Source organism: Macaca nemestrina, chromosome 1 (genome assembly GCF_043159975.1).
Source record: "Macaca nemestrina isolate mMacNem1 chromosome 1, mMacNem.hap1, whole genome shotgun sequence".
NCBI lineage: Eukaryota > Metazoa > Chordata > Mammalia > Primates > Cercopithecidae > Macaca > Macaca nemestrina.
In genome coordinates this window covers 133,427,190-133,452,553 of record NC_092125.1, presented here as the reverse complement: position 1 = coordinate 133,452,553, position 25,364 = coordinate 133,427,190, and the positions used below count along the sequence as shown (strand labels likewise).

General features: G+C 40.3%; 1 protein-coding gene and 1 non-coding gene across 3 annotated transcripts in view; both read right to left on the bottom strand.

Annotated features, from left to right (window-relative positions):
* The window catches only part of LOC105485457 (ferric chelate reductase 1), a 138,695-nt gene that overhangs the window by 78,652 nt on the left and 34,679 nt on the right, over window positions 1-25,364 (bottom strand). The gene's annotated exons all lie outside the window — the stretch shown is intronic.
* On the bottom strand, window positions 798-943 carry LOC112427364 (U4 spliceosomal RNA). Its single transcript, XR_003018890.1, has one exon. It is a non-coding gene; the product is annotated as a U4 spliceosomal RNA (small nuclear RNA).

Genomic DNA, 25,364 nt, shown 5'->3' with positions numbered 1-25,364 from the left:
AGCCTCGACCTCCTAGGCTTAAGCCATCCTCCCACCTCAGCCACCCAAGTAGCTGGGACTTAGGCACGCAGCACCATGCCCAGCTAATTTATTATTATTATTATTTGTAGAGACGAGGTCTTGCTATGTTGCCCAGACTGGTCCTGAACTCCTGGGCTCAAGCAATCCACCTGCCTCAGCCTCCCAAAGTGCTAGGATTACAGGTGTGAGCCACTGCATTCAGCCTAAATCTAGTTTGGCTTCTAGCATACTAAAAATCAGAGTTGGTTTTTTTTTCATATTCCAATCCTAGCCTGGTTTTGTTTCTCCTTCTTTCATCAGTCACCTGACACTCTCACTCCAGTCTCTTCCCTGTCATCAGCCAACAACAGGGCTGAGTACTGATCATACCAGTTATCTAGGTGCTTAGGAAAGCTGTTTGGTAACCAAACACTTTCAGCTGCCTTCTCCAGGTCTAAACAGCTAACAGACTGTTTTTTTGCTGTCCCTGAAGGGCCAAGTTTGCTCTTCTCTGCCCTATAATGAGGTATTTTAAGATGCTGGCAATAATTCTCTAAAACAGAGCATTGGATAAATTCTTGAATTGAATTACTGATAACTTTACCCCACTGAGGTCAAGGAAAGCAACAACCAGCACTATTTCTCTTAACGCTGATCAGCATGAAAAGTTGGTAAATGCAGAGATAGAAAACTTGAGAAAAATAGAACATGTTTTTCTCAAGACCATGTTATGTTAAAGTTTCTAGCCAAGGAAGAGGCCACATTTCTTTTTTTGTTTGTTTGTTCAGTCTCCATATAGACTGTCAAATTCAAAAATTGCCGATGCCGACTACATTTTTAGTTTTCATGGAGGGGTATTGGGAAAAGTTTTCAATTAGCAATAATCACACCTTTGATAAACCTCATTGGCTACGATACTATGATACTGCCCCTGCACAAAACTACAGATCACATTTCTTTTTCTTTTCTTTTCTTTCTTTTTTTAAAAAAACAAATATGCTATTTTATTCTAAGGGAATATTTCTGTGGTTTCTGCCAGGGGAAAACCCAAAAGTGGTTGCAAACCACAAAAGAATAGAAAGAATGATTTGGATATTTCTCTTTTTGTTTTCTTGATGTTTTCTCCTCACCTGAGGGGAAAAAAAAAAAAGTAATTTTACGAAATTTTAGAAGATACTTTTTTTTTTTTTTTTTTGAGACAGGGTTTTGCTCTGTCACCCAGGCTAGCATGCAGGGGCACAATCAGAGCTCACTGCAGCCTCCACCTCCCAGGCTCAAGAAATCCTCCCACCTCAGCCTCCCAAGTAGCTGGACCACAGGCACACACCACCATCCCCAACTAATTTTTAAATTTTTTATTGAGACAGGTTATCACTATTTTACCCAGGCTGGTCTTGAACTCCCATACTCAAGCAGTCCTCCTGCCTCAGCCCCCTAAAGTGCTGGGATTACAGGCCTGAGCCACTGTGTCCAGCCAGTTTTAGTAAAATTCAAAAAGCAAATAATAGGCACACAGATCAAAAGTTACATTTATGTGGAATGACCAATAATCAATATCTTCTCTTATGAATAAATTTAGTGTTCTGGGCTACTCTATGGACTAACAGGCAAATAAAATCCCGATGCAGTCATTGATCAGTGTATTGGTTGTTCTCAGCTAAAAGATACTGACACTTTTTTCTTTCTGGTATTTTATAACAATTTATCTACTATGCTAACAATATTTGTTTTTTCATACAACTACAGAAAGGGAAAATGTTAGTGTTTAGACAAACCATAAAATTCATATAGTGGGAACTATTTCATATGATGTTTCTGAATAGTTTATTGGCAGACTTATCAGACAATCCAATTATTTGTTCTTCATATCAAACAACGTATGGAATAAGTTTTCCAGTCAGAAATAACAAACAGATGGAATTAATTACATAGAATTGGGGCAAATTTACTTTTTTCATTCAGTTCATGGTAACAAAAATGAGATTTGTTACAGGCAGAGACAGAACCACCAAGTACACAATGTCAAAAGTACTTTTTCATTTTTATTTTACTTAAGTGCCTTTCATCTGCTAAAAAAAAAAAAAAAAAAAAAAAACAACAACAACAAAAAAAAAAACCCTGCCACCCCCACCTAAAAATTAAGACATCTTGAAAAGTCTCTTAAAATTAAAATGTCTAAGAGGTTTTATGATATCTCTAAATTTTGTCATAGAGTCAAATTAACCTCAGCTAAAGCAGTTTCATGATTGGCCAACATCATAAAAGCTTTCATTCAAAATTTTGTGGGGGCTGGGCACAGTGTAATCCCAGCACTTTGGGAGGCCAAGGCAGGAGGATCACCTAAGGTTAGGTGTTCGAGACGAGCCTGGCCAACATGGCGAAACCCCGTCTCTACTAAAAACACAAAAATTAGCTGGGCATGGTGAACGCCTGTAATCTCAACTACTTGGGAGGCTGAGGCAGGAGAATCGCTTGAACCCGGGAGGCAGAAGTTGCAGTAAGCCGAGATCGCACCACTGCACTCCAGCCTGGGCGACAGAGCGAGACTCCATCTCAAAAAAAAAAAAAAAAAAAAAAAGAAAAAGAAAAAGAAAAGAAAATTGCAGGGAAGAAACTGAAAATAGAGATGAGAGAAATGGACTGATATGCCACACACGTCTATGACTTGCAATAGAGACCACGTTTCTTAATTATATTTTTATTCTACTTTTGAAGGGCCTATTTAAAAAGGTTTGGCCCAATGGTTGTCAAAGTGTAGTCCCCCAACCAGTAACATCAATATTTCTAGGGAACTTGTTAGACATGTCGTTTTTGAGGCTCACCTCCGTCTTCCTGACTCAGGAACTCTGGGGTGGGACCTAGTAATCTTTTTAAGGAGCCCATCAGGGATTCTGGGGATTCTGGGGTAAGTAAAGTCTGGAGAAAAGATTGATATGCGTCCATGCACAAAGACTCTCAGGCAGCAGCTTCCAGGTTCACAAGAACCACCTGGTGCTTTTGTTTTCGGTTTTGTTCTCCAACAAGCCTTTTGTACTCCTAATCCTGTGCTTGTTTAAGTGCAGGTTCCTGGGCTTCTCCCCAAGAGAATCTGATCCAGTAGGTCTGGAGTGGGCCCAGAAATCTCATTTTAAGACACTAGCTGGGTAATTCTGATGCAGGTGGTCCACAGAGGACTCTGGGAAGCCCTACTTATTGGTCAGCTCTTAGTCCATAATATAGTTTGGGACTAACTATATATATTATAATATTAATAGAATTTGACACAATTGACCACACCTGCCTCCTGGAAGCACCTTCTGCTCACTATTCTCTCTAGGTATTATGCCTGCCTTACAGAACACTTAATCTCAGTTTCCATTACTGAATTTACCTGTTCTTCCCAACCTGTAAATACTAGTGTCTCCTAAGGCACACTCTTCATACCTATTCTCTTTTCCATCCATGCTCACTTCCTTTTTTTTTTTTTTTTTTTTTTTTTGAGACAGAGTTGGCTCTGTCACTCAGGTTGGAGTGAAATGGTGCAATCTTGGCTCACTGTACCCTCTGCCTCCCTGGCTCAAGTCATCCTCCCACCACCTCAGCCTCCCAAGTAGCTGGGACTACAGGTGTGCACCACCACGCCCAGCTAATGTTTGTATTTTTTATAGAGATAGAGTTTGGCTATGTTGCCCAGGTTGGTCTCCAACTCCTAGGCTCAAGTGATCCACCCAGCTCAGTATCCCAAAGTGCTGGGATTACAGGCGTGAGCCACCGTGCCTGGCCCATGCTCACTTCCTAAGTGCCAATGACACAAACGTATTTAATATATCTCAAGAAATATGTACCAAACAGATACCTATACTTGGATATTTTAATGACATCTAAAATTTAATATGTCCAACACTGAATTCTTGCTTTCCACCTTTCACAGCTGTTCTACCCCTCTCTCTCAATAATTTTCCCATCCCCACAGATACCACCACCAGTTTCTTCTAGTTTCTCAGGCTAAAACCCTAGAAATCATTCTTTTTTTATTCCACTTTTATATTCTCACTCCAAATTCAACCCTTTAGCAAATTTTTTTAGCTCTCTCTCTCCCTTTAAAATTTGTCCTAAATCAGACCAGGTCCAGTGGCTCACGCCTGTAATCCCAGTATTTGGGGAGGCCAAGGCCAGTGGACTGCTTGAGTCCAGGACTTTGAGACCAACCTGGGCGATATGGTGAAACGTCATCTCTACAAAAAAAAAAAAAAATCAAAAAGTTGCCAGACATGGTGGCACCTACCTGTAGTCCCAGCTACTCTGGAGCCTGAAGTGGGAGGATTGCTTAAGCCCAGGAGGTGGAGGTTGCAACGAGCTGAGCTTGCGCCACTGTACTCCAGCCTGCGCAACAGAGACCCCATCTCAAAAACAAAAACAAAAATATGTCCTAAATCTGTCTATTTCTAACCTTTTTCACCACTGCCACTCTATTCCAAGCCACTAGTATTTCCTCCCTAGACAACTGTGATAGCCCTCTAATTGGTCTCCCTGATCTTCTCTTGCATGATAGGTTACATGCCCCTTCTAAATTTACAGCATGTCATTGCTCTGCTCAACACCCTCTACTAGCTTCCCAGCTCACTTGAATATAATCCAAAGTTCTTATCATGACCTATGCATGATCCAGCTCCTGCCCCATTCCCAAACTCAGCACTACCATGCTCTGCCTTACTCTGTTCTCCAACCTTTCTGCCCTCCTTGCTCTTCCTCTATCAAGACAAACACATTTCCACGACAGGGTCTTTGCACTAGATGCTTCTTCTTCCTAGAATCTACCGTTGCCACCCTCGCCCCTACACCAGATATTTGTACCCTCCTCATTCTGTTTCTACTCAAGTATGATACCCAGGAGACCCTCCTGACTACTTGGATCGGCAAGGGTTCAACTAGAGAAATAGAACCAGTAGGAGATACATATTAAAAAGTTGATTGCAAGGAATTGGCTTACATGATTGTGGGGGCTAGCTGGGCGAGTCTGAAATCCAAAGGCTAGGCTGTCAAGAAGTGTAGGCTGAAACTCTTATGTGCAGGCTGAAGCTGCTGTCCGGAGCTGGAATTTCCTCTTCTTCAAGGAAGCCTCAGCTTTGCTCTTAACTGATTGACTCAGGCCCACACAGATTACCTAGGATGATCTCCCTTTCTTGATGCCACCTGATTATGGTCTTTGATTATCTCTACAAAATATCTTCATAGCAACACCTAGATCTGTGTCTGATTGAATAACTGAGGACTGCAGCCCGGAGAAGTTGACAGATAAAACTGACCGTCACAGTATTATATTTAAAATAGAGTTCCTTATATCTCTCTACCCCTCTACCTTGCTTTACTTTCTTCACAGAATTTATCACTTCCTGACATCATTTTTATATGTTTATTTCTTTATTTATGTATTAGCTACATCACCTACTATAATGTAAGGTTCACCAGGAAAATAATTGTGTCTTTTGATTGATTTAACTAATATTTATTAGAATAATCTACTTTTGGACATACACACACACATATCTTGGGTCACTTTTCCAATTTTTAATTTTTAAAAGTAATTTTGGTTTTTCCAATCTAGTTTTTCTGTTAGATTTTGATATCAGACTTATAGAGATATAATTCTATGTTGAGTAAAATGTGCCCTTTTAAATGTACAGCTCTATGAATTCTGAAAGCACATGCAGTCCGTAACCACCATGACCAAGACATAGAGCATTTCCACCTCCCTAAACATTTCCTTCGTGCCCCTTTGTAGTCAACCCTTGCTTCACCTCGTCTGTAGAAACCACTTGTATTAGTTTGCTAGGACTGCCATAACCAAATACCACAGACTGAGTGGTTTACCTAACATAAATGTATCACTTCACAATTCTGGAGTCTAGAAGTCCAAAATGAAGGTCTTGGCAGGGTTAGTTCCTGGTTCCATACTCTGAGGAGTATGAGGGAAGGATCTTCTTTTCCCGGCCTCTCCCCTTGCCTTGTAGATGGTTGTCTCTTTGCACCATCTTCCCTCTATGCATATCTCTGTCCAAATTTCCCTCTTTTATAAGGATATCAATCATGATGAATTACGGCCCATCCTAGTGAACTCATTTTAACCTGATTAGCTCTGTAAAGGCCCTATATCCAAATAAGGTCACATTCTGAGGTACCATATGTTAAGTTAGGACTTCAACACATGAATTTTGGAGCAACACAATTTAATCCATAACACCACTGATCTGTTTTTCTCCATGTAGATTTATCTTTTCCAGACTATCCTACGAATGGAATCATTTATGTGGCCTTTTGCATCTATCTTCTTTCACTTCACATAATGCCTAAGAGATTCATCCAAGATGCCTGTGTCAGAAGTTCATTCCTTGCTGAGTAATATTCCATTGGAGGTATTCCAGTTTGTTTATCCATTCACCAGCTGAAGGCCATTTGGGTTGTTTCCAGTTTAGAGCAGTTATGAATAAAGCCACTATAAACATTCACATACTGGTTTTGTGTGCACATATGTTTTCATTTTTTTTTTTTTTTTTTTTTTGAGACAGAGTCTCGCTCTGTCACCCAGGCTGGAGTGCAGTGGCCCAATCTCGGCTCACTGCAAGCTCTGCCTCCCGAGTTCACGCCATTCTCCTGCCTCAGCCTCACGTGTAGCTGGGACTACAGGTGCCCGCCACCGCACCCGGCTAATTTTTGTTTTGTATTTTTAGTAGAGATGGGGTTTCACCATGTCAGCCAGGATGGTCTCGATCTCCTGACCTTGTGATCCGCCCGTCTCGGCCTCCCAAAGTGCTGGGATTACAGGCTTGAGCCACCGCGCCCGGCCTGTTTTCATTCTTTTTAAGTAAATACCTAGGAATGTGATTATAAGTTTTGTTTAAAATTTTAAGAAACTACCAAGTTATTTTCCAAAGTGCATCATTGCTCATTCCAACCAATGTGTGAGGACTTAGTTATGAAAATTATACTTTATGACATCATTCAATAATTTAAGGATATTACTTCAGTACTGCAGAAACAATGGAAGGCAGGAGGTATGGTTTTAAAAAATAGCTTATCTCTTTAACAAAGAGCTTATCTGCCTATGCTACCTCATCCCAAGAAAAGCTCTTGGTAAACACATTATTCTAAGAGAAACAGAGAGACTCTTCTAACTGAAGCAAGTTGTTTTTTAAAAAACATATTTAATCTTAAAATTTTTTATCAAAATCAAATCTGTACATAGTTTATTTTAAAATCAAATAATAAAGAAGGATGTGTAATAAAAATTAATTGTTCTGTGTTCCTCTGTCCTCTACCACCAGTCCCTGAACCTGGAGGCAAATCTTTTACATATGTCTGTTTTAGTTCTTCTGGTGGCTACTTCCATTTCTCTTAATAATATACCCTTCCTACTATCTTTTTATATGATACCTTCCTTCAGGTTTTTTTTTTTTTAATTTCCTGCTACTTTCCCCTGCTCATCTCCACTCTTTTTATGTTCATGTCACTATGTTTAGTTTCAGTATTGTCTACTTTTTAAACTTAATATAATACTCACTCTTTCTTTCCTTCCTTCTTTCCTTCCTTTCTTCTTTCTTCTTCCTTCCTCCTTCCTTCCTCTTTCCTTCCTCCTCCCTCCCTCCCTCCCTCTCTCTCTCTCTCTTTCTCTCTTTCTCTTTTTCTCTCCTTCTCTCTTTCTTTCTTTCTTGAAACAGAGTCCTACTCTGTTTCCCAGGCTGAAGTGAGTGACGCCATCACAGCTCACTGTAGCCTTCACCTCCCGGGCTCCCACCTATGCCTCCCAAGTAGCTGGGACTACAGGTGTGCACTACCACACTCAGTTATTTTTTGTATTTTTAGTAGAATTGGGGTTCGCCATGTTGCCCAGGTTGGTTTCGAACTGCCACGCTCAAGCAATCTGCCTGCCTCAGCCTCCCAGAGAGCTAGGATTACAGGCATGAGCCACCATGCCTGGCTCCAAACTTCTTTTTATTAATAATTATCTCATATATATATATTATCCTTTGAATTTTTCCTACACAAGATTAGGATAATAGGGCTGGTCCAAGTGCAGTGGTGTTTACAACTAATTAATCACAGATTTCTTTGTCCCTTCTCCACTCCCACTGGTTCACTTGGCTAGCCTTTAAAAAATAATAAAAATTAAAAATAAAGTTTAAAATAAATAAAAAGAAGATTAGGATAATAGGACCTCCAACATTCTATTTACATTCCCTTCTTATCTTCTGTCAATAACTCCCATATGGGCCAGGTGGATAACATTCATATTCTATTCTGTAACCATAACTATATCATCCATGTTTTGCCTATAAATTGATTTCAAAGTTGAAACTATCAACAGGACTTATATTATGATTATTGACTATTTTAATACTGTTCAATGAAGACTGGTAAGAAGATTAGTAAAGGCTTGCCTGTTAAGGAATGTTTAAAGTACAAAACTAAGGAAGATATCTGCCTAAGAGAGGCAGGTGGCAATTAAAAGATGGCAGTGGAAAATAGAACTTTTCAATACCTGTTTTCTTCTCTCTTGAAGAAAATGATTTTGAAAGTGAAGAGACTAAAACAGACTTGATCAGGGGAGAAAAAAGGAACAAGAAAGAGGGTGAGGAGCAACCTCTGTATACCCAGTCCCAGTTATTTCTAGTCACTGACGTCCTTCACCTGAAGCCTTGGTCTTCCTCAGTTTATAAAGCAGCTCTCAACAGAGAATGTGTCATACGATAGATTCAAACAGAGGTGCCCTAAAAAGACTGTCAAAAATATGTCCTTAAAGGTAGAGATCAAGGCCTTCAAATGATGTACAGAACAAATGGTCTGGTTCATTAAAATTACTTGGATTTAAACTCATTTCATTTTTTTCATGTTTATTTGTTCATTGACTGTCTCCCTTATACACTATGCAACATGCCTCTATTTAAATGTGAGCTTCAAAAGAGCAGAGGCATTGTTAGTCTTGTTTTCACTGTGCCCAGAATAGTGAACCACTAAGAGAAGTGTTTCATTCACTTTCTCTGGATCATTTCTGTTGGCATACAAACTGCTGTTTATCTCCACAAAATTTTCCTTGATTCTATTTCCTGTACCTGCAACTGCCCCATCACCACCACTTTTTTTTTCCTCTTTGTTGTGGCAAAATAAAAGAATTGCTTATATTCCTGGCCAGGCGCAGTAGCTCACGCCTGTAATCCCAGCACTTTGGGAGGCTGAGGCAGGCGGATCACTTGACGTCAGGAGTTCGAGACCAGCCTGGCCAACATGGTGAAACCCCTGAAACCCCATCTCTACTAAAAATGTAAACATTAGCTGGGCGTGGTGGCGCATGCCTGTAGTCCCAGCTACTCCGGAGGCTGAGGCAACAGAATTGCTTGAACCCAGGAGGCAGAAGTTGCAGCGAGCAGAGATCGTGCCATTGCACTCCAGCCTGGGTGACAGAGCGAGACTCTGTCTCAAATTAAAAAAAAAAAAAAAAAAAAAAAAGAATTGCTTATATTCTTTGTATTAATCTGCTCTAGCTGCTATAACAAAATACCATAGACTGGGTGGCTAAAACGACAGGAATTTTTTCTCACAATACTGAAGGCTGAGAAGTCCAAGATGAAGGTGTTGATTTGGTTTCTCGTGAGGATTCTCTCTCCTGGCTTGTAGATGGCCACCTTCTTGCTGTGTCTTCATATGGCCTTTCCTCAGTGTGTACCCTAGGAGATACCTTTCTCTTTTTCTATTCTTATAAGGCCACTAATCCCATCATGAGAACCCACACTTATGACCAAATCTAACTCTAATTGCCTCCCAAAGTCCCCATTTCCAAATAACATCACAGAGGAGGTTAGGGCTTCAACATATGAACCTGGGTGAGACACTAATATTCAGCCCATGACATTCCACGTATGGCCTCCAGAAATGCATGTCCTTATTGTATGCAAAATAAGCCATCCTGATAGCCCCAAAGTCTTTATTATTATTATTATTATACTTTAAGTTCTGGGTTACATGTGCAGAACGTGCAGTTTTGTTACACAGGTATACATGTGCCATGGTGGTTTGCCACACCCATCACCCCGTCACATACATTAAGTATTTCTCCTAATGTTATCCCTCCCCTAGCCCTCCAACCCCCACAGGCCCGGGTGTGTCATGTTCCCCTCCCTGTGTCCATGTGTTCTTGTTGTTCATCTCCCACTTATGAGTGAGAACATGCAGTGTTTGGTTTTCTGATCTTCCAATAGTTTGCTGAGAATGATGGTTTCCAGCTTCATCCACGTCCCTGCAAAGGACAGGAACTCATCCTTTTTATGGCTGTATATTATTCCATGGTGTATATGTGCCACATTTTCTTAATCCAGTCTATCATTGATGGACATTTGGGTTGGTTCCAAGTCTTTGCTTTTGTGAATAGTGCTGCAATAAACATGTGTGCATGTGTCTTTATTGTAGAATGATTTATAATCCTTTGGGTGTATGCCCAGTAATGGGATGGCTGGGTCAAATGGTATTTCTAGCTCTAGATCCTTGAGGAATCACCACACTGTCTTCCACAATGGTTGAACTAATTTATACTCCTACCAACAGTGTAAAAGCGTTCCTATTTCTCCACAACCTCTCCAGCATCTGTTGTTTCCTGACTTTTTAATGATCGCCATTCTAACTGGCATGAGATGGTATCTCATTGTGGTTTGGATTTGCATTTCTCTAATGACCAGTGATGACAAGCGTTTTTTCATATGTCTGTTGGCTGCATAAATGTCTTCTTTTGATAAGTGTCTATTCATATCCTTTGCCCATTTTTTGATGCAGTTGTTTGCTTTTTTCTTGCAAATTTGTTTATGTTCTTTGTAGATTCTGAATATTAGCCCTTTGTCAGATGGATAGATTGCAAAAATTTTCTCCCATTCTGTAGGTGGCCTGTTCACTCTGATGATAGTTTCTTTTGCTGCACAGAAGCTCTTTAGTTTAATTAGATCCCATTTGTCAATTTTGGCTTTTGTTGCCATTGCTTTTGGTATTTTAGACATGAAGTCTTTGCCCATGCCTATGTCCTGAATGCTACTGCCCAGGTTTTCTTCTAGGATTTTTATGGTCCTAGGTCTTATGTTTAAGTCTTTGATCCATCTAGAGTTGATTTTTGTATAAGGCATAAGGAAGGGGTCCAGTTTCAGTTTTCTGCATTTAACTAGCCAGTTTTCCCAACACCATTTATTAAATAGGGAATCTTTTCCCCATTACTTGTGTGTGTCAGGTCTGTCAAAGATCAGATGGTTGTAGATGTGTGGTGTTATTTCTGAGGCCTCTGTTCTGTTCCATTGGTCTATACATCTGTCTTGGTACCAGTACCATGCTGTTTCGGTTACTGCAGCCTTGTAGTAAAGTGTGAAGTCTGGTAGCGTGATGCCTCCACCTTTGTTCTTCTTGCCCAGGACTGCCTTGGCTATGTGGGCTCTTTTCGGATTCCATATGAACTTTAAATTAGTTTTTTCCAATTCTGTGAAGAAAGTCAGTGGTAGCTTGATGGCGATATAAATTACTTTGGGCAGTAAGGCCATTTTCATTATACTGATTCTTCCTATCCATGAGCATGGAATGTTTTTCCCTTTGTTTGTGTCCTCTCTTATTTTGTTGAGCAGTGGTTTGTAGTTCTCCTTGAAGAGGTCCTTCACATCCCTTGTAAGTTGTTTTCCTAGGTATTTTATTGCCTTTGCAGCAGTTGTGAATGGAAGTTCACTCACAGTTTGGCTTGTTATTGGTGTATAGGAATGCTTGTGATTTTTGCACATTGATTTTGTATCCTGAGAATTTGCTGAAGTTGCTTATCAGCTTAAGGAGATTTGGGGCTGAGACGATGGGGTTTTCTAAACATACAATCATGTCATCTGCAAACAGAGACAATTGGACTTCCTCTCTTCCTATTTGAATACGCTTTATTTCTTTCTTTTGCCTGATTGCTCTGGCCAGAACTTTCAATACTATGTTGAATAGGAGTGGTGAGAAGAAGGGGCATCCTTGTCTTGTGCCAGTTTTCAAAGGGAATGCTTCCAGTTTTTGCCCATTCAGTATGATACTGGCTGTGGGTTTGTCATAAATAGCTCTAATTATTTTGAGATACGTTCCACCGATACCTACTTTATTGAGAGTTTTTAGCATGAAAGGCTGCTAAATTTTGTTTAAGGCCTTTTCTGCATCTATTGAGATAATCATCATGTTTTTTGTCATTGGTTCTGTTTATGTGATGGATTACGTTTATTGATTTGTGTATGTTGAACCAGCCTTGCATCCCAGGGATGAAGCCAACTTGATCATGGTGGATAAGCTTTTTGATGTGCTGCTGAATTCAGTTTGCCAGTATTTTATTGAGAATTTTTGCATCGATGTTCTTCAGGGATGTTGGCCTGAAATTCTCTTTTTTTTGGTTGTGTCTCTGCCAGGCTTTAGTGTCAGGATGATGCTGGCCTCATAAAATGAGTTAGGGAGGATTCCCTCTTTTTCTATTGATCAGAATAGTTTCAGAAGGAATGGTACCAGCTCCTCTTTGTACCTCTGGTAGAATTTGGCGGTGAATCCATCTGGTCCTGGACTTTTTTTGGTTGGTAGGCTATCAATTATTGCCTTAATTTCAGGACCTGTTATTGGTCTATTCAGAGATTCAGCTTCTTCCTTGTTTAGTCTTGGGAGGGTGTTTGTGTCCAGGAATGTATCCATTTCTTATAGATTTTCTAGTTTATTTGTGTAGAGGTGTTTACAGTATTATCTGATGGTAGTTTGTATTTCTGTGGGATCAGTGGTGATATCCCCTTTATCATTTTTTATTGTGTCTATTTGATTCTTCTCTCTTTCCTTCTTTATTAGTCTTGCTAGTGGTCTAATTATTTTGTTGATCTTTTCGAAAAACCAGCCCCTGGATTCATTGATTTTTTGAAGGTTTTTTTGTGTCTCTATCTCCTTCAGTCCTGCTCTGATCTTAGTTAGTTCTTATCTTCTGCTAGCTTTTAAATTTCTTTGCTCTTGTTTCTCTAGTTCTTTTCATGTGATGTTAGGGTGTTGATTTCAGATCTCTCTTACTTTCTCTTGTGGGCATTTAGTGCTATAAATTTTCCTCTATACACTGCTTTAAATGTGTCCCAGAGATTCATACCAGAATCTTTGTCTCATTGGCTTCAAAGAACATCTTTATTTCTGCCTTCATTTCGTTATTTACCCAGTAGTCATTCAGGAGCAGGTTGTTCAGTTTCCATGTAGTTGTGCGGTTTTGAGTGAGATTCTTAATCCTGAGTTCTAATTTGATTGCACTGTGGTCTGAGCAACTGTTATGATTTCCGTTGTTTTACATTTGCTGAGGAGTGTTTTACTTCCAACTATGTGGTCAATTTTAGAATAAGTGTGATGTAGTGCTGAGAATAATGTATATTCTGTTGATTTGGGGTGGAGAGTTCTGTAGATGTCTATTAGATCTGCTTGGTCCAGAGCTGAGTTCAAGTTCTGGATATCCTTGTTAATTTGCTGTCTCATTGATCTGTCTAATATCGACAGTGGGGTGTTAAAGTCTCTCATTATTATTGTATAGGAGTCTAAGTCTCTTTGTAGGTCTCTAAGAACTTGCTTTGTGAATCTGGATGCTCCTGTATTGGGTGCACATATATTTAGGATAGTTAGCTCTTCTTGTTGAATTGATCCCTTTACCATTATGTAATGGCCTTCTTTGTCTCTTTTCATCTTTGTTGGTTTAAAGTGTGTTTTATCAGAGACCAGGATTGCAACCCATGCTTCTATTTATTTTTTTTATTATTATTATTTTTTGCTTTCCATTTGCTTGGTAGATCTTCCTCCATCCCTTTATTTTAAGCCTATGTGTGTCTTTGCACATGAGATGGGTCTCCTGAATACAGCACACTGGTGAGTCTTGACTGTTTATCCAACTTGCCAGTCTGTGTCTTTTAATTGGGGCACTTAGCCCATTTACATTTAAGATTAATATTGTTATGTGTGAATTTGATCCTGTCATTATGGTGCTAGCTGGTTATTTTGCCCGTTAAATTGATGCAGTTTCTTCATAGCATCGATGGTCTTTACAATTTTTGCAGTGGCTGGTACTGGTTGTTCCTTTCCATGTTTAGTGCTTCCTTCAGGAGCTCTTGTAAGGCAGGCCTGGTGGTAACAAAATCTCTCAGCATTTGCTTGTCTGTAAAGGATTTTATTTCTCCTTCAATTATGAAGCTTAGTTTGGCTGGATATGAAATTCTGGGTTGAAAATTATTCTCTTTAAGAATGTTGAATATTGGCCCCCACTCTCTTCTGGCTTGTAGGGTTTCTGCAGAGAGATCCATCCACTGTAAGTCTGATGGGCTTCCCTTTGTGGGTAATCCAACCTTTCTCTCTGGCTGCCCTTAACATTTTTTCCTTCATTTCAACCTGGTGAATCTGACAATTACATGTCTTGGGGTTGCCGTTCTCAAGGAGTATCTTCGTGGTGTTCTCTGTATTACCTGAATTTGAATGTTGGCCTGCCTTGGTAGGCTGGGGAAGTTCTCCTAGATAATACCCTGAAGAGTGTTTTCTAACTTGGTTCCATTCTCCCTGTCACTTTCAGGTACACCTGAAACAAACATAGATTTGGTATCAAACATAGATTTGGTCGTTCACTTAGTCCCATATTTCTTGGAGGCTTTGTTCATTTCTTTTCACTTTTTTCTCTAATCTTGTCTTCTCCCTTTAATTTCATTAATTTGATGTTCAATCACTGATATCCTTTCTTCCACTTGATTGAATCGGCTATTGAAGCTTGTATATGCTTCACAAAGTTCTCATACTGTGATTTTCAGCTCCATCAGGTCATTTAAGCTCTTTTCCACATTGGTAATTCTAGTTAGCCATTCATCTAACCTTTTTTTCACAGTTTTTAGCTTCCTTGTGATGAGTTACAACATGCTCCTTTAGCTCAGAGAAGTTTGTTATTGCCAACCTTCTGAAGCCTACTTCTGTCAACTCATCAAACTCATTCTCCATCTAGTTTTTTTCCCTTCCTGGTGAGAAATTGTGTTCATTTGGAGAAGAGGTGTTTTAGTTTTTGGAATTTTCAGCCTTTCTCCTCTGGTTTCTCCCTATCTTTGTGGTCTTATCTACCTTTGGTCTTTGATGTTGGTGGCCTACCAATGGGGTTTTGGTGTGGATGTCCTTTTTCTTGATGTTGATGCTATTCCTTTCTGTTTGTTAGTTTTCCTTCTAACAGACAGGCCCCTTAGTTGCAAGTCCACTTCAGACCCTGTTTGCCTGGGTATCACCAGGTATCACCAGTGAAGGCTGCAGAACAGAAAATATTGCTGCTTGATCCTTCCTCTGAAAGCTTCATCCCAGAGGGGCACCTGCCTGTTTGAGGTGTCTATTGGCCCCTACTGGGAGGTGTCTCCCAGTCAGGCTACACGGGGGTCAGGGACCCACTTAAGAAGGCAGTCTGTCTGTTATCGGAGTTCGAACACCATGCTGGGAGAACCTCTGCTCTCTTCAGAGCTGTCAGGCAGGGACATTTAAGTATGGAGAAGCTGTCTGCTGCCTTTTGTTCAGATATGCCCTGCCCCCAGAGGTGGAATTTAGAGAGGCAGTAGGGCTTGCTGAGCTGTGGTGGGCTCTGCCCATTTTGAGCTTCCTTGCCACTTTGTTTACACTGTGAACATAGAACCGCCTACTCAAGTCTCAGCAATGGTGGACGCCCCCCTACCCACCAAGCTCCCCCTTCACAGGTCCATCTCAGACAGCTGCGCTAGCAGCAAGCAAAGGTCCCTGGGTGTGGGATACGCCAAGCCAGGCACAGGAGGGGATCTCCTGTTCTGCTAGTTGCGAAGACCATGGGAAAAGTTCCGTATTTGGGCAGATGTGTACCGCTCCTCCAGGTACAGTCACCCATGGTTTCCCTTGGCTAAGAAAGGGAAATCCCCCAACCTCTTGTGCTTCCCGGGTGAGGCGATGCCCTGCCCTGCTTCAGCTTACCCTCCTTCGGCTGCACCCACTGTCTAACCAGTACCAATGAGATGAACCAGGTACCTCAGTTGGAAATGCAGAAATCACCCATCTTCTGCATCGATCTTGCTGGGAGCTGTAGACCAGAGCTGTTGCTATTCAGCCATCTTGGAAGCAACCAGCACCCCTAAAGTCTTAATGCATTCCAGTTTCAACTCTAAAGTCTAACATTTAAAGTCTCATCTTTTTTCTTAATAAGGTTTTCTTTAACTTTTGCTTTAAGTTCAGAGGTACATGTGCAGGTTTGTTATTAAAATCTCTCTAAAAATCATCTAAATTGGATATGGCTGAGACTTGAGATGTAATTCATTATCAGGCAAAATTTTTCTCCAGATATGAACCTTTGAAACCAAATAAGCTATCTACTTCCAAAATACAATAGTGGGACAGACACAGGATAAGCATTCCCATTCCAAAAGAAGAAGTAGGGAAGAAGGAAAGGTAGTTGGTTTCAAGCCAGTTCAAAACCTAACAAGGTGAATTCCATCAGATATTAAGCCCTGAGAATAATCCTCTTCGATGCTCTGCCTTCTAGGCCTGGTGATGTGTGGGTGAGAGAGTCATCCTTTTAAGGCTGTACATGGTGGTCTTGGCCCCACAGCTCTGCAGAGAGTTCCTGGCTCCCAGAGGCCATCTGGCCTTTTAAAACTGAGATGGTGACCATGATAATCTCTGAATTGCCTTTGGGGTAATTTTTCTCTGTCTTTGAACAGTGCACTTTTATACCCAGATAGCTCTATCGTCTTGTCTTAACAAATCCAAGAAGTCAAATATCCTTTCTTCATTTTGTGTAACCTCCATCCCCAGTTCAAGCTGACCATGCTTCTCCTCCTATAATCTCATAAACTCTTTATTGAGTGAAAGTCCAGCCACACCCTTGATGTTCCTTTCAGAACATTTTTTGTAATATCTATAGGCTGAATTTTCCAAATATTTAAGATCTAGTTTCTTGTTGCTTAACAATCCTTTCTTCAGTTCATCTCTGTCCTCTCATATGTTACTATAAACAGTCAGGAGGAACTAAGATACTCCTTTAACACTTTGCTTAGAAATATTCTCAGCGAAATATCCAGTTTCATTGCTTACCAATTCTACTTTCCGAAAAAACACTAGAACACAAACACAATTCAGTAAGGTTCTTTCCCTCTTTATAACAAGTATTGCCTCTCCTTCAGGTTCCTACATGATCTTCGTCACCATTTGAGACTTCACAAGAATCACTCTTAATATCTATATTTATAGTATGCACCTTAAAGCTCTTCCAGCCTCTACCCATTACCCAGTTCCAAAGCGACTTCCACGGGTTTAAGCATCTGTTACAGTAGCACCTCACTTCTCAGTACCAAAATCTGTATTAGTCTGGGTTATCCATAGAAACAGAACTGCTAAGAGATATAAATAGATAGATATAAAGAGGCTTATAAGAAATTGGGCCAGGTGCAGTGGCTCACAGCTGTAATCCCAGCACTTTGAGAGGTCGAGGTGGGTGGATCACTTGAGGTCAAGAGTTCAAGACCAGCCTGGTCAACATGGTGAAACCCCATCTCTACTAAAAATACAAAAATCAGCTGTGACATTCATCTCTGGTCCCAGCTACTCAGGAGGCTGAGGCAGGAGAATCACTTGAACCTGGGGGGCAGAGGTTGCAGTGAGTCAAGATTGTGCCACTGCACTCCAGCCTAGGCAACAGAGGAAGACTCAAAAAAAAAAGAAATTGGGTCATGTGATTATGAAGACAGATATCCCAAGATCTATAGTCAGGACAAAGGAGAGCCAATGGTATGAGTACCAGTCTAAGTATCAGTCCACAGTCTGACATCCCAGTTTGAAGATCATCAGGCAGGGAGAGAATCCTGCCTTACTCAGCCCTGTGTTCCATTCAGGCCTTCAGTGGATTTGCATGAGACCCACCCACATTGGGGAAGACAATCTGCTTTATTCAGTCTACCAATTCAAATGTTAATCTTGGCCAGGTGCGGTGGCTCCTGCCTGTCATCCCAGCACTTTGGGATTGAGGTGTGTAGAGGCCAGGAGTTCAAGACCAGCCTGGGCAACATGGCAAAACCTTGTCTCTACTAAAAAATACAAAAAAAAAAAAAAAAAATTTGCTGGGCGTCGTGGCACATGCCTGGATCCCAGCTACTAGGGAGGATGAGGTGGGAGGATCACCTGAGCCCTGGAAGTCGAGGCTGTAGTGAGCTGAGATCATGTGCCACTGCAGTCTGGCCTGAACAATGAAAGCGAGACCCTTTTGCCCAAAATAATAATAATAATAATAATAATAATAAAATAAAATAAACTGTGACTCCTATGGTCCAGTCAAGTTGACACATAAAATTAACCATCACATCCCCTGACTCCAATTCTCCTCCCATACTCAGTTAAATCCACCCACATACATGTCTGTCCTCACTACTTCATGGAAACTACTTTAGTTGAAGGAGTCTTGCACTTTGATCTAGAACTTTGATCTAACAATGCCCTCTGCTTCGTTAAATTAAAATTGCTTATCTTACTTGACAAATTAGGAGGATTTGACACCATCGATGATCTCCTCTTGACATATTTCATTTGACTCTCAGGACCCCACACTTTTAGTGTGAACCTGAAATCATGCTGGTTCATCTTTCTCATCCTTTGCTGGCTCCTCAATTTTTCCATGACTTCTTAATATTAGGATAGCTTTAGTTCTTGAACATTTCTTCTTGTTACACTTTTTCCGTCGAAAATTATATTTACTCTCTTGACTGTAAGCAAATCTGTATATCCACAACTCTTAAAGATATCTTTAGCCCCAACTTCTCTGCTCAGCTCTCTACTCCTTTATGCTATTACCTCTAATAGATTTCTCAACCTCAGAATGTCCAAAATTGACCTCTTAATTGCCCCTACCTCCAAATCGGCTCCACTCACAGCCTTCTCCAACTCAGGTTACAACTTAATTTCATCTTACTTGATTTCTTGGTGGCACTGGATACTATTACTCACTCCAGGTTTTCTGACACTTACTTTCTCAGCTTTGGTATATCCACTTTCTCCTAGCTTTCTCCCAATGGCTCTGACATCCTGTACTCAGGCTCCCACATGGACTTCTTCTTATACTCTAAAATTTTAGGCTTTAAACATTAATGTTTCTCAGACTTCCACTCTCAACTCTATTTCTCCAACCACCCATTCTCCAAGCTAGAAACCTGACATTATTCATGGTCTTCTCTTTTCATTTAGCCTCCATGTTTTATTGATCAATTCTGATCAAAAATTCCTCCATAATTATTCACATTCTTTCACGATTTTCTATTCCCACTACCACTATCTTAATTTAGTTTCTCATTGCTTCTTACCTCCTGACTTATCTCCCTGCCTCTAATCTTAACCCTCTCGATCCATCCACAACACAACAATGGCTATATCCTTCTAAAATACAAATCATCATATAAAATATTTGCCTGTTTAAAATAGCAATCATATTTTAAATCTTCTGTTTTCATGATCAAGTCCAAGCTCTATATAACATATCACTCAAAACCTGTGGAATATGAACCCTGCTTACCTCTCTGGCATCATCTGCCACTTGCACACACACACATTCTTTGCTCCCACCACTCAAAATTGTTTGCAGTGCCCCATGATGTTTCAGGCAGCTTCATGTCTCCAGATTGTCCCACCTAATGTTTCCTCCGAGTTCTCCGTCATCTTTCATCTAGCCAATTATTCCTTCCTGTCCTTCAAAACACAGCTCCATTACCATCTCCTCAGTTGATGAGTTAGGCTTATCTGCTTTCCACTTGAGACTGTAAGATCATTATGGGCCAGATCTATGTCTTACTAGACCTTATGACTCCTCCGCTTAGCCAACAAAAAGCAGTTGTATGGCTAATTGATTAATAACCTGTCCACATCTTTGAATCTCCAACCTTAAACCCAACTACTGCTCCACATAAATTAGCACATGCTGGGTCTTTGGATAGGTCAGTCTTTGCCCCTCCTTCCACCCCCAGTTTTGCCTTTTCCATGTCTGTCTTAGTGCTCTAAGGATTTACCTGAGTCCCATCTTTCTATGAGGCTAATAAAAGATGGAGGAATATATCGGGAGTTCAGTCTTTCCAGTGACTAGGATCTAAATCTAGGTTTAATATCCAAAGTGCCCTGGGCATATGTGTTTCCATAAGTAATCTGGCTGTGCTAGCCTCTGTCCCTGTTTTGTTGACCCCGTTTGTGCACCTGGGCTTTAGCCTGGGCCTCCCTTCCTACTATTCTACAGAAACTTTAGAGACATACCATGATAACTTTTGTAGCCTGTTCTAAGCTTTTTCTCTGGGATATGAGATCTTCTTTCTCACACCTCAGTCAGTGGCTGGAGTACTCATGACCAAAAGGATTTTTTGAAACCACAATGACACCTCATCTGAATTCAAATATCGCCTCTGGTCTAAGTCTTCCACGCCTTATTGAACAATGGAGTTTTCTCTAGGCTGAGATGCCAAACCAGAGGTGGGGGAAAGGTGGAGAATAAAGACTGAAGTATCAGAAGATGGCAGCATGGGCAAGTTCATGCTGAGGAATAGTCTGGTTTAGGGTCAAATACTGCAGCATACTATACTTCGGACAGCAAGTTACCCATCAAGAGTTATTTCCATAGATTGATTGATTCTGCACAGAACTACACAGAACTACTGTATTAGTTTGTTCTCACACTGCTATGAAGAAATACATGAGACTGAGTAATTTATAAAGGAAAGTTTCATGAGAAAAACAAATGGTAATTACTAGGAGCAGTTTGGTCCATAAATAACTGATCACTCTAGGTTAACCTCTTTTATATTAACCTCTTTATTCAAACTAGTTTCTCAGAAGCATGCCATTGACATAGTACAATTGGCCATCCAATTCCATTTATTGAGTTTTATGTCTTTTTAAAACTCCTGGTTTTATTTTGGGATCAAGTTGAATGTCTGTGATGAGGAGAGTAAATCCCCGTCTCCACCCCTGCCTTTTGGCACCACTATGATGCTCTTACACAAGTGTTCCATTCAAATGAAACATTTTTTTAAATTAAGAAAGCAGATTACATATGCAGGCCCCACAAAACTTTCTTTGTATGAGGAGTTGAGATAGCTCCTGAAAGAGAACTTATTTTAAAGAAATCAGGCACAACCTGATTCAGTAACAGAGCCTTGTTGGGAGAGGAGGGAAAATTCTGAACACAGAATGGTGTTTGACAATTACATTTATTTATAAAAACAGTCCACAAGGACTTATATTGCAGTCCTAGGAAGAGGGGAATGATGTAAGTAAAACCAAAGAACTGTGTATTAATTATTGCTGTGTAACAAATTACCACACATTTAATGGCTGAAAACAGTATACATTTACAGATGCTCCTCAACTTACAATGGGGTTACATCTCAATAAGCCCACCATAAGTTGAAAATATCGTAAGTCAAAAATGCATTAAATATATCTAACTTACCAAACAGCATAGCTTAGCCTAGCCTACCTTAAACATGCTTGGAACACTTACATTAGCCCACTATCAGGCCAAATCATCTGGAAACACAGTACACTGTAGAGTACCAGTTGTTTACCCTTCTGATTGTGTGGCTGACTGGGAGCTGTGGCTTGCTGCTACTGCCCAGCATGGAGAGAGAATATCATACTGTATATCAATAGCCTGTGAAAATATCAAAATTCGAAATACAGTTTCTACTGAATATTTATGTCCTTTGTCCCATCATGAAGTCGCAAAATCATTAAGCTGAACCACAGTAAGTCAAGGACTGTCTGTATAAGCTCACAGAATCCAGGTATAACTTAACTGGGTCCTCTCCTTCAAGAGAGATTGCAACTGTCTCTTGAAGCTGCAATCAAGGTGCTGGCCAGGGCTGTAATCTCCTCTGAAAGCTCAACTGAAGAGGATGATCTGCTTCCAAGTACATATGGTTGTTAGCAATATACGATTCCCTATGTTCTGTTGGACAGAGAGCCTCAATTTCTTGCAGCTGACAGCCAGCAGCCACACTCAGTCTCTTTTCACTGAGTCTCCCTAGCATGGCTGCTCACTTCATGCATGCAAACCCAGAAGGTGATCAAGAGAGTCTGCTAGCATGTAAATTAGTGCAACCACTATGGAGAACAGTTTGGTGGTTCCTCAAAAAACTAAAAATTGAGTTACCATATGATCCAGCAATCCCATTGCTGGGTATACCCCAAAGAAAGGAAGTCAGTATATTGAAGAGATATCTGCACCCCAATGTTTGTTGCAGCACTGTTTACAATAGCAAAGATTTGGACAACCTAAATGTCCACCAACAGAAGAATGGATAAAGAATATGTTATACATATACACAATGGAGTACTATTCAGCCATAAAAAATAATGAGATCCCATCACTTACCACAACATGGATGGAAATGGAGATCATTTTACTAAGTGAAATAAGCCAGGCACACAAAGACAAACAGTGCATGTTTTTGCTTATTTGTGGGATATAAAAATAAAAACAGTTGAACTTATGGACATAGAAAGTAAAAGGACAGTTACCAGAGGTTGGAAAGGATAGTACGGGGGACAGGGAGAAGGTTGGCATGGCTAATGGGTACAAGAAAATAGAGAGAATGAATAAGACCTATTTGATAGCAGAACAGAGTGACTATAGTTAATAATAACTAAGTTGCACATTTTAAAATAACTCAAAGAGTGTAAATGGATTGTTTGTTACTCAAAGAATAAATGCTTGAGGGGATGGATACCCTATTCTCCATGACGTGGTTATATCACATTGCATCCTGTAATCAAAACATCTCATGCACCCCATAAATATATACACCTACTATACCCACAAAAATTCAAAAAAAAAAAAAAACTAAAAAAGAGAGTCTGTTAGCAATACAGAAGTTACAATACTGTCTAGTGTAATCACGGTGTGACATCCCATCACCTCAGCCATATTCTGTTGGTTAAAAGCTAGTCACAGGTCTCATCCACACTCCGGTGAGGGGATTACATAAGGCATGAATATCAAGGACAGAGACTCATGGAGCCCATTTTAGAATCTTTCTGCCTCAAACTGGTTCATAAAAGCTCTGAGTATCAGCAGCATGCTTTAGTAGAGCATAACATAAGAGAAGAAGAAAGTATTTAGTAGTGGAATCTTGTTGTGAATGTAAGAGCACAGAGAACCTAGAGGGACTTGGGAACAATCTGAGGCTGAAGGATACTAAAACAAACTAGAATTCCTTGTATTTTTGCTTCGGACCAGCCTTAAAAGGGAAACACAAGGTTAAAGTCAATAAATGTAAGTAACCACATGGTGGCAGTAGAGGCCAAGAAATTGTAAGTGTTACGTGAAACTGAGGGCACGGAAGAGCAAGTTTATCTCCCTATATGGCAACCTGCGTTTTCCTTTCTGTCTGGCTGCTGGAAGAAAAGGGGGAGGTAACTAGAATCTTTCCACACACTTATCCCTGAAGCACTATCCATAAAGTATTACCACGGAAGAGTGAGGACATAGAGAGATCACTGTATCCCTCCCCCAATTCCTAGAAGAGTAGTAAGGGTCTTAAGGCGGGAGAATGAGACCTCCTGAAATACTTATGAAGACTTCCCTTATCAAGTACTCACAGCCACATGTTTCAGAGTGGCATTAATTAAAACAATGTCATACTTGGTCTGCTGTGAAGTCAGTCTAGTTCAGAGTTGATACCACTGGGGAAATCCCAGGGGGAAAGAAGTGTCAAATAAAAGAAGGAATATTATTTCTACAAATGAGAGACATGAAGGATAAAGGCTTAACACCATATAGGCATGACTCATATATATATATACAACACATACACACACAGTGCATATATTCACACGTACCCTGTACAGAATTTCATAATTAGCATTACCCAGTCAGAGTCACTAGATCTGGCATTAATAAAAGAGGAGGTAATTCAACAGAATTGAGTGCTCCAAAGAAGTTTTATTATGAGAGATTTTATTTTCTGAGTTTATGTATAAACTGAGAAATCTTAATAAGACTTTTTCTGATTGTCTTATGTCTTCTTAATTAGTCCATATCCAAAGGGGTTAATACCTGGCACTGTTCAAATTTGTTTAATCCTGAGATATTCTACAAAGGCAGTTTGGTTTTACAAAAGTGAAAGTTCCTTACATGTTTAGGTTTTCTTTTTTACATAGACAGGGTCTCACTATGTTGCCCAGGTTGGTCTCAAACTCCTGGACTCAAGCTATCCTCCCACCTCAACCTCCCAAAGTGCTGGGATTACAGGCACCGACCTACTGTGTCCAGCTAGGTTCTTTTTCTAGGTAATATAACATTCTCTTTTGCTAATAGATAGGCCAAAGAGTTTGAAAGTGCCTCATCAAATCTAAAACGGTTGTGGTTGTTTTATATAAATGACAATGGTCCAGTAGTTGGCTAGTTTCGGAGGGTTGGCAAATTTCTTTCTTTCTTTTTTTTTTTTTTTTCTGAGATAGGGTCTCACTCTGTCACACACGATGGAGTGCAGTGGTATGAACACAGCTCACTGTAGCCTCTATCTCCCAAGCTCAAGTGATTCTCCCGCCTCAGGCCCACAGGTAGCTGGGACCAAAGGTGCAATCCTCCCACCTCAGCCCCTCCAAGTAGCTGGGACTACAGGCATGCGCCACCAAGCCCAGCTAATTTTTGTATTTTTGTAGAGACCATGTTCCACCATGTTGCCCAGGCTGGTCTCCAACTCCTGAGCTCAGGCAATCTGCCCAACTCAGCTCCCCAAAGTGCTGGGATTACAGGTGTGAGCCACCGTTTCTGCCCAAGGGTTGGTAAATTTTTAACATTATCTTTTGCCAACTATATACCCATACAAATCACAATAATATGTAATCACCTGAGGAGTTAATTTGAGCAAAGATCTGAATCAATTGAAAAGGTGAGCTATGTAGAAATATGGGGAAAAGATTATTCTAGAATGAGAAAACAGCAAGAGCATGTTTGTTACATTCAAGGAACAGCAACATGGCCAACCTGCTTGGAGTGCAATGAGAATGGGATCATTTGCTAGACTCCACAGAGAAAATTTTTAAAATAAGAAATAAAAATTTAAAAAAGAAAAGGAAAGAGTGGTGGGTGATGAGGTCAGAGGGAGAAGTAGAACCAGATTGTGTAGAGCCTTGCAAGTCACACCAAGGGCTCTGGATTTTACTCTACATGTGATGAAAACCAGTGGAGTTTTCTGAGCACAATTCATAGTTTTAAGAGGTAACAATAAAAGACATATTCTTTTTTTTTTTAGGTTTGAAAAAGGAAAGTTTATTAGAAAGGAAGAACACTGCAAAAGGATACAGGGGGGTGCCTCAGCAAGAGAACCAAGTAT